Genomic DNA, 13,821 nt, shown 5'->3' on the forward strand with positions numbered 1-13,821 from the left:
CTCCTTCAGCCTGTTATGTTTTTGCAGTGTCTGGTTGTCCTTTTTCCCAACCTATCTGAGTACCAAGGGGAAATACATGGTGGCTGTGGCGATCTTTTCTATTCTCTCTTACAGTGTAGGGTTACAGGGCTGCATCTTTCTCCCCAAATGTTTTGTTATTCTACTAAGGCCTGATCTGAATGACAAAAAGCAGTTGATGAGAGCAAAGAAAGAAGAACTATAATTCCATATTTTTTCAGTAAAAAAATACATTGTCATACATATTCACAAAATTCAACTCAAACCTGGAACTGCTCTATAATCAATATCTTGCAAGTCATGGCAAACTTATCTCTTCTGATAAGGCAGTTATGCTACAGGTAGTTATCTATATTACTTACCATAGACTTTCAAACAAATTAACAAAAATGATATCCACCTGCATTCTAATAAATAAAACACTAACAATGAATTACTTATTCTCCTGAAATAATATTTTCATTTTCTTTCTTTCCTTCCTTCTAATTGCTTGTGAAATAATATTGAGAATATATTAACATGCCAAATTCAGAGATTGTACTCACCAAGTTCTGACCAGTTCTGGAGAACCAGTAGCAGAATTTTTGAGTTGTTCAGAGAACTGGCAAGTACCATCTCTGACAGGCCCCACCTCCATCTATTCTCTGTCTCCCAAGTCCCAGCTGATTATCTGGGTCTTCTTTTGTTGCCCTGCACAGGAAAGTTGATCTGAAAAGCAGGTTAATGGGATGGGGAGAGAATGGGATTTTGCAGTAACCTTCCCCCAGGAGTGGGGAGGGAATGGAGATTTTATAGTATCCTTCCCCTGGAGTGGGGTAAGAGTGGAGATTTTGCAGTATTCTTCCCCTGGAGTGGGATGGGAATGGAAATGTTTGTTAGGAATCTGTCCACCAATTAGTTAGGTTGGAAATATATAAACCAACAATGTATGTTTTGTAGCTTTAAGACAAAATCACTGTATTGATTTATACTATATTCCGATTGGTTGATTATATTGCAAATTACCATAAGAGGGAGCTAGAGATCATAGCTTGCTCTCTCTAACATTCTGTGTCACTATCATTCTGTCTATCTAACATTCTACCTCTCTAATATTCTGTCTATCTGACATTCTATTGCTATCTAAGATTCTCTGTTGTATTTATGCTGTGCTTATACTTTGATATTATTGTTTACTGAAAATGACAAAGGCAACCGGTAAGAAGACTTTGTAATTGGATATTCTTTGGACTGTAAAACGTATATGACCTGGACCATTTATTGGACTGTTCTATTTCTTAAAGTAAACTTTAACTCAATTTAGTGTATCTGTGTGTGGCTGAATAATTATTCATAACTACTCTCATAAATGTTTCCATGTGCATATCCTTGTTACTCAAGGGTTGTTCTGTACATATCATAACAATGTTACATTATCTTTCCCCTGCCATGACCACCAAACCACACTCTGCCCACCAAGCCATGCTCACAGAACGGTTGTAATAAAATTTGAATCCCACCACTGGCCGAATTTTAGGATCTGTAAGAAAAATGACTTCAATATTCCAGTTACATTATCATATTCCTACTTATTTTGGTATTGGTATTTGCTATGTTTTTCTGAGATCAGCCCTAATTTTGATAGTTACAGTCAAAGGACAGGTCTATAGATAAATGCAAATTCAGATCAAAGCACACCCAGTGTTTCATTCCAGATTCTCCACAAGCCTTGTTCATATACATGGATGGAATCAGGGGTGGCATTCAGCGGGTTCTGACAGGTTCTGGAGAACTGGTAGCAGAATTTTTGAGTACTTTAGAGAACCAGCAAGTACCACCTCTGACTGGCCCCCACCTCCTCCTATTCTCTGCCTCCCAAGAATTTTGTTGCCCTGCACAGGAAAATGGAGTGGAGATTTTACAGTATCCTTCCTTTCTCATGCCCACCAAGCCATGTCCACAGAACCGGTAGTAAATTTTGGAATTTTGCAGTAAACTTCCTGTGCTGGTTAAACAGTATACAGTTAGTTTGGGAATGAGAGCTGTCCCCTTAAGGGAATGCCTTATGGGAAATGTAGTTAATGTCTCATGGGAGATGTAGTTCATGTCATGTGGTCACATCTGTATCCTGATTGGTCACTGAATTGACCTCTAGTTTGGTTGGGGGAAATTTTTTTCATTCTTACTTGGACCCCAGCAACCTGCTGGAGTCTTCCCTTGCTGAATCATTATGGGATGAAAATAACTATCTTTTCACTCTATGAAGATGACAATGCAAAGATTGGACATTAGATGAATTTGAACATAACTGTGAGTTATACCTTGAGGATGCCTCATATAATCCAATAAAAAAAAAACCTTGTATGGAAGCCTTTGTAGTGTTTAACTCCTTATCTCAGGTATTTTGAGAAGATAAATATTGCCTGAGACAACACAGTGAAAAGATAAGTTTTCTGATTCCTTCTTAAATCAGTAGCAAGAAATTTGAATTGTATCTTAGAAGAGAAAAGAGGAACTGTTAAGCAAATAGAAGATTGCACCCATGCTGTTTCCCTGTCTCTCTCTACAAGCCCTCCAGTTTGGTACTAGCAAAGTTGTTGTCTTCAGACCTTTTACAAACTGCAGTTGAAAGAATCTAAGTAATCTTTTCTTGTGTCCTAAAACAAAGAAACTGCATTATTCCCTATCTCTGGAACTGCTAGAACAAAGGTTTGATTCCTCCCTGTTTGTGCCATGAAGGAAACAGGCAATAAAAAGGGGCCCATCTTTACTTTGAGTTTATGATGGTGGTGTCCAAGCAACTGAGTTGTAAATACCTTAAGACCACTCTGCATGGAAATCAACCCCGCCCCCAAAGAGGAAATCTGATTCTGAAAAACTGAAAAGGTATTCCAGCTTATAGCTAAAAGAAAGTTGCCATCCTTCACTGTCCTGTTATCCCCTTTCCAAATTGGAAAGGCAAATCCTTAGATGAATTTAGCAAGTCAGTCTAAATTCTACACAAGGAAATTGTCCAAACCCAGTTGAGCAGAACATAAAATTAAATGACAGCATCCTTTGGTGACTACTCTTCAAAGCATAACTGCCTGCAATCAAGCTACCACTAACAACGTACCCCAGTGGTCATGTAGTGAATTTCAATGGAGTTTCCTAAATTCAGCTACTCGCTTGCAAATCACCCCAGTGGTCAAGTAGTGAATTTCAATGGATTCTCCTTAATTCAGCTACCCGCTTGCAGCGCAACCTAGTAGAAAAAGGGGAATTGCACGGAAAACCACTAAATTTTCTAAAATTCTCCCTTTGCTAATTTAAAGCATGGCAGCTTCTTCAGCCATGACAGATGTCTCTGATCTGCCAGAAGACTGGAACCCTCCACTCACCCTTGACATAAATGTGGAGCTTGGTTCCCAAAACCCATAATAGGATGTCCAAAATTCCAAAGAGGCAGGGGTATCTCAGAAAGCCTATGACCTCAGACATCAAAGAAAGCTTACCTAAACACACCCGGAGTTGGCGGCAAGTGTCAACTGTGTACAGTAACACACTATCCCCTTGTTCATGTCATCAGATCTGTTTAACCAACGTCTACCCTAATGGATGCCCAGAAGAAGCTGTGAAGATGTATGCATAACTGTGATCCTCAGAGCAATCGCTCGCTGGCCAGGTCTGCATTCTTCAACCTTTTTGATGTCCAAAGGGAAGAAGTGCACTTCACGATATCGACGTGCACCGCACCACAATGCATGGTGGGGAGGAAAGCTACTGCCAAACTCGAAGATTGAACCTCAAGCTTTGCATGTTTTGTATCTACCTCATTGCATTGTTTGATGCTATGTTACTATCTAATGGTTACTTTAGTTGATAGTTAGTTGGTAGTGGAATTTATAATTCCATGTGAGGAGTGTGCTGGTTAAACAGTATATAGTTAGTTTGGGAATGAGAGCTGTCCCCTTAAGGGAATGCCTCATGGGAAATGTAGTTAATGTCTCATGGGAGATGTAGTTCATGTCATGTGGTCACATCTGTACGCCTGATTGGTCACTGAATTGACCTCTGGTTGGGTTGGGGGGAGTTTTGTTCATTCTGCTGGAGCTTCCCTTGATGAATCATTATGGGATGAAGATTTATTTATTTTTATTTATTTATTTATTTGATTTGCCAATTGTTTACAAGATAATAAGTATAAATGTATACATAGTTGTGAATACATGAAATGGGTACATATAAGAAAAATAAAAGAATAAGAGAAACAATAGGACAGGGACGGTAGGCACGTTGGTGCGCTTATGCACGCCCCCTACAGACCTCTTAGGAAAGGGGTGAGTCAATAGTAGACAGTCTAAGGTTAAAGTTTTTGGGGTTTGGGGAAGAAACTACAGAGTCGGGTAGAGTATTCCAGACATTGACCACTCTATTGCTGAAGTCGTATTTCCTGCAATCAAGTTTGGTGCGGTTTACTTTGAGTTTGTATCTATTGTGTGCTCTTGTGTTGTTATGGTTGAAGCTGAAGTATTCATTGACAGGTAGGACATTGCAATGTATGATTTTATATACCATGCTTAAGTCAGACCGAAGACGGCGTAATTCAAGGTTTTCAAGTTCTAGAATTTCAAGTCTGGTGGCATAAGGTATTCTACAACGAGTAGAGGAGTGGAGAACTCTTCTTGTGAAATATTTCTGGACTTTCTCAATTGTGCTAATATCAGATACGTAGTGTGGGTTCCAGACTGATGAACTGTATTCGAGTATTGGTCTAGCAAATGTTTTGTATGCTCTGGTTAGTAGTGTGATATTACCAGAGAAAAAGCTACGTAGGATTAGGTTAACAACTCTTAATGCCTTTTTGGCTATGTAGTTGCAGTGGGCTCTAGCACTTAGATCATTAGAGGTGAGTATTCCAAGGTCCTTTACAGAGCTTGAGTCATCAACAAGATCTTGACTATTCAGCTTGTATTTTATTTTCTGATTTTTTTTGCCAATATGTAAGACAGAGCATTTATTTGTTGAGATTTGAAGTTGCCATTTGTTTGACCACTCTGATACATAGTCAAGATCTTTTTGTAGGGTAGCAGTATTGTCTGTGGTATTGAACAGCTTTACATCATCAGCGAAGAGAACGCAATTGCTCTTAATATGATCACAGAGGTCGTTTATGTAGAGTGTGAAGAGAGTTGGTCCTAGAACACTGCCTTGGGGAACACCACTATTGACAGGTACTGGATTTGATAGTACGCTCCCGATTTTGACCATTTGTTGTCTGTTTGACAGGAATGCTTCTATCCAGTTATTCAGTTGTCCAGAGATACCATAGGATTTTATTTTTAGGAGTAGTTTGTCGTGTACCACTGAATCAAAGGCTTTACAGAAGTCTATGTAGATTGCATCTATTGCTTTGCCCTGGTCGAGTTGTGTCGTCCATATGTTTTTGCAGTGTAAGAGTTGCAGATTACAGGATAGTTTTTTTCTGAAACCAAATTGTTTATTGGAGAGTAGGTTATTTGTCTCTAAGTGAAGGATGATGGATTGGTTAATAATTGATTCCATGACTTTACAGGTGACGCAGCATAAGGAGATTGGCCTGTAATTTTCAACTAGGCTTGGGTCTCCCTTTTTGAAGATGGGGATGACTGTGGCTTGTGACCATAGGTTAGGCAAGGAGCTGGTTCTGAAAGATTTTTCAAAGATTATGCTTAGAGGTTTGGCTATGGCAGTGGATAGCTTTCTTAAGAAGTAGGCACATATTCCATCCGGTCCAATAGATAGAGATGGTTTTAGGTTGCGTAGTGCTTTTTCAACATTGTCTTCTGTGAAATCGATATGTATTAGATCATTGTTGTTATCTGTGGTACGGCTAGGAAATACTGGGCATGATCCATTGCTGTTTACAAATACTGAGTCGAAGAATGTGTTAAAGATGTTGGCTTTAATGGTGTCGTCGTTGCAGTCTTTACCATCAGGTCCTATCAAGGGAGGGATGGACCTTGAGTCTTTTAGTTTGTTGTTTACAAAATTGTAAAAAGCACGGGTGGAATTGGTGCTTAGAAGGTTTTCCTCTTGTTTAATGTGATAATTGGTGCATTCGGTCTTTATCTGGTGGCATAAATTTTTGTATCGGTTTTTGAAATTGGCAACGTGACCAGATTTGTTTTTCCGCCAGAGTGATCTCTTTTTGGATTGAAGTTTCCTTATTGATATGGGTAATCTGCTTTTTGTTTTGTTTTGGGAGTTGTTGTTGGTACATATAGTTTGATGACTCTTTTGAATTCAAGTAAAAATATGTTGTAATGGTCTTCAACAGTATTGCATCCAGTGAATAGAGATTGCCAATCAAGGGATGAGAGATCGTTGTGTATAAGATCATAGTTGCCTTTTTGAAGTTACAATTGGGAATTACATCATTGTGGTGATTTTTGTGTGGACGTATGTTGAGACGAAAGTCAATCATATTGTGGTCGCTACTGGAAAAGGGTTCTTTAGTTTGTATTCCGTAAATTAAATTCAAACTATTGCAGAAGATGAGATCGAGGCAGTTGTTTAGTCTAGTGTTGTTGGTTACTAGTTGTTCCAGTCCCAGATTTGTAGTAGCATTGTAGAAGGTTGTGTGTATGATTTCAGTTGTACAATCATTTAGGGTCCAGTCAATATGAGGTAGATTGAAATCACCAAGAAAGATAAAAGGGTATGGGCAGGATGCAGCCCATGTTAGTAATGTATTTAGCTTGTTTACATGTTCGATGTCATAATCAGGTGCTCTGTAACATAGTAAGAATCGAATTGTGATATTTAAGGATAGTTCACAGATGATGGTCTCAGGAAGAGCAAGCTCCTGGGTAACTTGGATATTTTTAGATGTAAGGATTTTTATAGAAGATAGCAACACCACCTCCTCGACGATTTTCACGATCTGATCGGTAAACATGATAGTCTCTTACTGTGGTAATGGAGTCGGGGAGAGATGCATTGAGCCATGTTTCACAGACAAATATAATGTCAAAGTTAGCCATATTTAGGAGGATGAGAAATTCAGGTATTTTATTCACGAGGCTTCTTGCATTGAGTAGTTTGCATTTAAGGCCGGCAGTAGTTGGAATTGACGTAGTTGGGGGCGTGCGTGCCTAGTCTTGGGTGATGGTGGATCAGTTGAGGTAGGGTTGTGGTTGAGGGTAAAAGCTGAGTATTGGGTTGCGTGGCTTACTTTTGATACAGTCAGCATGGTAGTCAATGTACAGGTCCTTCTCTCCATTGTCTAGACGGTTTTTGAGTTCAATGCGGAGTACACGGGAGCGGGCACGTTGCTGTATGGTTAGGTCAGGGCGGCAACGGAGGTTCTTATGGTTGGTGTTGGTTTTGGCGAGTGAGTTTATAGTATAAATGAATTTACGTTTGCTTGTTTCATTTTTGCAAATGACTCTGCACAGGCGTGGGGCTACAGAGCCGTCACTGTTATTGAGCTCTCGGCCAATGCGTGAAATGTCAAGTATTTCATCAGCGGAGATGGTTGATGCTTGATAATCCCTGATGATGTTTCAGACAGTTGTGATGTCATCATTGTTATTGGTGACCTCTAGACCAAATAAGATGGCGTTTGGACGTTTCCGTTCATGCTCAACAGCTTCTCTGATGAGGATTGGGATATCAATATTTGTCTGGGTTGTGTTTATTTGTGGATTGGGTTTTGGATTGGGTTGTGGTTGTTGGGTAGAGATGTGGTTTGTAGCTATTGGAAGTTCAAGTTTTTGCGTTGTTTCTTTTTTTCAAGGTTGGATATTCTTTCTTTTATGGCGTCCAGGGATGCTACTATGGTTTCAATGGTATCAATTCTTTCCAACAGATCCAGTTTGGGTTTGCATGCGTCCAGGGATGCTACTATGGTTTCAATGGTATCAATTCTTTCCAACAGATCCAGTTTGGGTTTGCATGAATTGCAGTAATATGGAAACTCATTGGATGATTCCAGGTATTGAATAAATTGCTCGGTTAATCCCAAGCAGTCATGATGAGTGTATTTCTTACACAGAGAACATTTGATGGAGTTTTCATTATCCTTTAGATTTTTGTAGCATTTAAGGCATGTGCAGGAGTCTTGTGGATCATTGGTGGGGATTATGTTCTCTGTAGGTAGTGCTTTGGCATAGGATTTTTTCTTGTCATGGTAGGTTTGTTAAGATGGTACGTTGATTAAATTAATTAATGGAACAATATCACACCAATCAATCATCAATTGCAGTAATCTCTCTAGTCAGATAATATTTCTGGGCAACAATCAGCCTAATCAATTAAATATTCTAAACACTAATCAATTAATTACACTAATCATTAATCACACTGTTCATTTAAATTCACTAAATCATTGATTTTACTATTCGATTAAAATTACATGCATATTGATCTTTTCAACTAGTCAGTAATAACACTATTTGCACTAAACACTCTAGTCACACTAATCAATTAGGACCATAAATCAATTGAACCATTAATAAAATATTTTATAGAAATTGATTATCTAACCGTAGATATAGGTGATGAGGTAGAAAAGTTGTAAGTTTTGAGGTATTGAGTTAATCAGTGTTTGATTAAAGTAATGAGCTAGTATTAAGAGTCTGCAAGGAAAGGGTTAATGCTGTTGTTGACTGAGAGGAAATTGTTGCTCTTTGTAATAGTAGATTGCTATTACTCTGTAAACAAGACTGTAATACGATGCTCAAAGGGTTTTTGAAACAGTGAAAAAAGATAACTATCTTTTCACACTATGAAGACGACAATGCAAAGATTGGACATTAGATGAATTTCAACATAACTGTGAGTTATACCTTGAAGATGCCTGATATAATCCAATGAAAAAAAAACTTTGTATGGAAGCCTTTGTAGTGTTTAACTCCTTATCACAGGCATTTTGAGAAGATAAATATTGCCTGAGACAAGATATTTCCCCTGGAGTAGGGTGGGAATGGAGATTTTGCAGTATCCTTCCCCTGGAGTGGGGTGGGAATGGAGATTTTACAGTATCCTTCCTCTGTCACGCCCAGCAAGCCACGCCCACAGAACTGGTAGTATTTTTTTTTTTAATCTCATCACTAGATGGAATGTCTGCATTAAGCCTGACTCTTGATCTGGGGTGTGTCCGTACCCCAATGGCTATACAGAGAAGTAAACCTAGTGCATTATTCCTCCATGTACCCATCAGTATTGTTGTTCTTGTTCATAATCATTTTCCACCTGATTAGATGATGGTGAATAACTGTAAATATTATGAGGAACACATATACCTTTTTTCAGGAGTGGGATTCAAATTTCTTAACAACTGGTTTTGTGGGCATGACCTAATTTGTGGGTGTGGCTTGATGGTCTTGTTATTTGATGGGCTTGGCTTGGTGATCATGTGACTGGGTGGGCATAGCTTGGTGGTCATGTGACTGGGTGGTCATAGCTTGGTGGTCATGTGACTGGGTGGGCGTAGTTTGATGATCATGTAACCGGCTAGGGGTGGCCAACTCAGCATCACTTCTTTGCCCTAATGACTTTAAGTATATAAAAAGATATACCAAAACAAAAGGTAGTTTGTTATGTCATGTCTTTAATGCTTAAATAATAAAAAGGTACACAAAGTAGATTGTTACATTTTAAAATATTAATCAAAAACTATTACATAACAAAACTTTACAAAAAACAATAAAACTTATTTAAAGTACTGCCAAATTGCTTTTTTATTATCGTCCTCAGTTACACTTTTCTTTAGTTTAACACAAGCATCATCACCTGTGCCTGTAACCATTTCTTTACTATAAGAATAGGGTCCCATTCTTGCAGAGCCAAATAGCCAAATAGATTGATCAGAGGTTTGTTATATTGAAAACTATTTGGCAACTTCTGCTCTCTGAATATATTGTATTCATCTGCGAGAAACCCCTTTCTGCCTCTGCTGAACTGACTGCAATAGTCCTAACAATATCTCTAGCCTTTTTAATGCTGCAAGGAATTATTTATTTTTCCGAATCTTTTAATACATTTTCTGTGAAATCATGATAATCATTAATATTGATTTCATAACTGAAAATTTCACCAAATGCAACCAATTGTTCTTCAGCTGCTCTCCATGGAACCACCACTTCTTTGATGTTCCAATAATCTACCTCCAAATAAATTGGCAGCCTGTTTTTAAATGTTCACAATTCATCAATCTTTTCTTCAAATTAGTTACAATGCTTTCTATAAGTCTTTCATGAGGAAGTCCCACAAATTGATGATTTTGTACAACATTTATATATTTAAAGGTTTCTGAAGTAATTAATCCATCAACCTTTTTTTTCATATGCACCTTTTCCTTTTTAAACATTTCAAATGATTTAATTGATCTTACCACAAGTTTTTCAGCCTTCATAAAGTCTATGTTTCTCACTTGCAATGCATTAGAAAGAGAGATATTTCAGTTACGACATCAATCATCAAGGCCAAATCAGTAAGAAGATATCTGTTTTCATGACGGGCAGCTATACTGGAGTATTTTTTTTTTAAACAGAAAAACTGATGTAGCATGGGATAAGCATGCTGCACAGCTAGGGTTTGTCTTAAACTACAGGCAGCCCATCTTGGTCCAAAAACTCTATCAATTTTTATAATTTCAATCTCAAGTTGTTCGGAAATTTTGTGAAGTTCAATTAGGTTCTTATTCAATTGATGGAAAATAAAATATATTTTATCAATAAAGATTTGAAAATGATTTATTTGCTTTATTTCCCTAATAAAATCATCTAAAACAAGTTGCAGACAATGGTTTAAGCAGTGCCATATTATAATGTTTGGAAAGTCTTTGGCTATCCTAATGCTTAACCCAGATTTTCTCTCAAGCATAACATGGCACCATCAGAGCAAAATCCAGTTAAATATTTCTCTAGATAGTTCTTATTAAACTCAAATTATTCAAACTTTCCATAACTGAACAACATATTGTCTCTGCATAATATTTATCCAATTCTACTAGTTCAAGGAAAATTGTTGGTGAGAAAACTGGATCCTCAACTTTTAAGTATAGTATAAGAACTGATTTGGAAGATATTGTTGAGGCTTCATCAATTATCAAACAGATTTTGCGAGTTTTTTTAAAAAAATAATTTTGCTAACAAATGTTTCCTAATGTCTTTTGCAATGAAATTTACAACTGCAACTGCAGTTTTATGTGAATGCAACCCTGTTCCCAAATCTAAACCATTTTTAATTTGCAATTCAATTAGATCTTCTATATATGAAAATGGTCTACACATTTGTGCTAGACTGTACACTATAGTAAACACTCTACATGTACTACCCAAAGATTTCTCAGTCATTCTCTCCAGTCCTTTGCTTATCACATCCTGCTCACATTGCTTCAACTTCTCTGTACAAATGTTGTGAGCTTTAGATGAGAAATCTTCCTTCAATTTCTTTGTGAGAGAAGCTTGCTGTACTTCTTTACTCTTTCCTGATGGTTCAGTTTGGAAATTCTTCCATTCCTTTGCTCCGTGGACACTTTTTTCTTTGATTGAAATCTCAAATCTTCTGCAATGCTTGCAACCTAATTTTTTCTGGGAAACTTTCAGTCCATCATACTTTTCCCCTAAAATTGTTGTACTGCTGCAATGTCCAGCAGTCAGGAAGATTTTTTTCAATATCCGACTCAGTTCTTCCAGTACTCGATGATGTGCTGCTACTGCTTTCCCCTGGCTGTGGTATGGATTATGTGCTGCTGCTGCTTTCCCCTGGTTGCAGTGTGGATGATGTGCTGCTGCTGCTTTCTCCTGATTCCAATGGTTGTGGATGTGATTCTTGTTTGTTTGTTTGTTTGTTTGTTTGTTTGTTTGTTTGTTTATTTATTTATTTATTTATTTGTTAATCGCTTACAAAATAATAGGTATAAGTATATACATAGTTATGAATACATGAAATGGGTACATATAAGAAAAATAAAAGAAACAATAGGACAGGGACGGTAGGCATGTTAGTGCGCTTATGCACACCCCCTACAGACCTCTTAGTTAAGATGTGAGGTCAATAGTAGACAGTCTAAGGTTAAAGTTTTTGGGGTTTGGGGAAGAAACCATAGAGTCAGCTAGAGTATTCCAAACATTGACCACTTTGTTGCTGAAGTCGTATTTCTTGCAATCAAGTTTGGTGCGGTTAACCTTGAGTTTGCATCTATTGTGTGCTCTTGTGTTGTAATGGTTGAAGCTGAAGGTAAGTCTTTGCAATGTATGATTTTATATACCATACTTAGATCAGACTGAAGATGGCGTAATTCCAAGGTTTTCTAGGTCTAGAATTCCAAGTCTGGTGGATCTTTTGGATCTCCTTTTGTCTTCTTGATGAAGAAAGCAGCCAAATTCATTTACCTTTTCATCTTGGTAATGTACTGCCAAAAAAATCAACAATGTAGTGGTTTGGATTCGATTGTTGTTGTAAGTTGAGTGGTGGAGGCAGTGGCAAGCGAAGAAGGTGGGCAAGGAGTGGAGATCAGTAATATTCAGTTACTTTTAAGAGTCCCTGACACTATAGCTAGTTAGTGTTTAAAAGATGTTATGGAAGAGGAATAAGTTTCACCAGACAAGACTGAAACGGAACTGAAAGTGGACTTGAAAATGACAGTCCATAAAAAAGATGTTGCACTGTGTATATAAAAGAATGGCTGATATTTTAATAATTACAATTCATTAACTGAAAAAGAAACACTTACAATGGAAATACTATTAACAAACCAAGGGAGTTTGTTATTTTGTGCTAGTACTGGCACAAAAATCTTTCCTAGCCAAGACTACTTACCTAGACCAACAGTCCCTAATGGAATGCTCTCCCTATAGCAGAGAGAGAGAGAAGCCTGGGGAAGCCAAGATGGTTGCCTAAGCTTTTTAGAATGCAGCTTTAAAATGTACATACATACATACATACATACATACATACATACATACATACATAATACATACATCAAGAAAAAGATAATAGTACAAAATAATCTAAGAAGTTAGATTAAGAATGGAATTGGTAGGCACATTCACAGCAATACTGAATTCTTTCTCTGAAATTTATTCCTCAGTTTTAAAAACTGGAATATATAAATATGTTCAGTGTTGGGCTCTGCTAATTACTGAAATAGCTATTCAAGAGGATGTAGTGTCAAGGTTAGCAAAAATGGTAAAGCAATATATAGATTTAAATTTTCAAACCAGAAATTGGTACCCACATAAATAAAGGGAATACAATACATATTTAATTTTACATGTGTTAACAGCAGCTAGAGTTGAAAAAACAGCAGCACAAAGTGGAAAAATGAAGAGATCCCTATAGATGAAAATGAAATTAAAAAGTTATAATGTGCAGAAATGGCTGGAGATAAGAGGTAGAAATTAGGTGGAGAATGATCATTGCTATGTATGAATTAAATACTGAGGGTTGATAATTGTAAACATCTTGATATAATTAACAGAATTAGAAATAAGCCAATACAAAGAAATTTAGTTAATATTTTTTGTTACACTACTGTTGTTACATGTTGATACTTGTTTTCCTTTGTTTTTTTCCCTAAATGATACCTGTATATGCCCTGCTTGACAATATTTATTCATAAAACAAAACTTACTAAAAAAATAAATAAATACATAAATAAAAATTATTTTACAGTAGTGTAAAACATTTTTTCATTTATGTATTTATTCATGTTTTCAATATCTGTTCTGTTTTTATGATTAATAAAAACAAAACCTATATTAAAATATTATTAAAATTATTTTTTAAAATATTAATTTTTAATAATATATTTAGTGTGGGTTTTGTTTTTATTAATCATAAAAAACATTAGAG

This window comes from Notechis scutatus, chromosome Z (assembly GCF_049901735.1).
Source record: "Notechis scutatus isolate UNSWTSFEM ecotype Mainland chromosome Z, rNotScu1.2, whole genome shotgun sequence".
In the NCBI taxonomy this organism is placed as follows: domain Eukaryota; kingdom Metazoa; phylum Chordata; class Lepidosauria; order Squamata; family Elapidae; genus Notechis; species Notechis scutatus.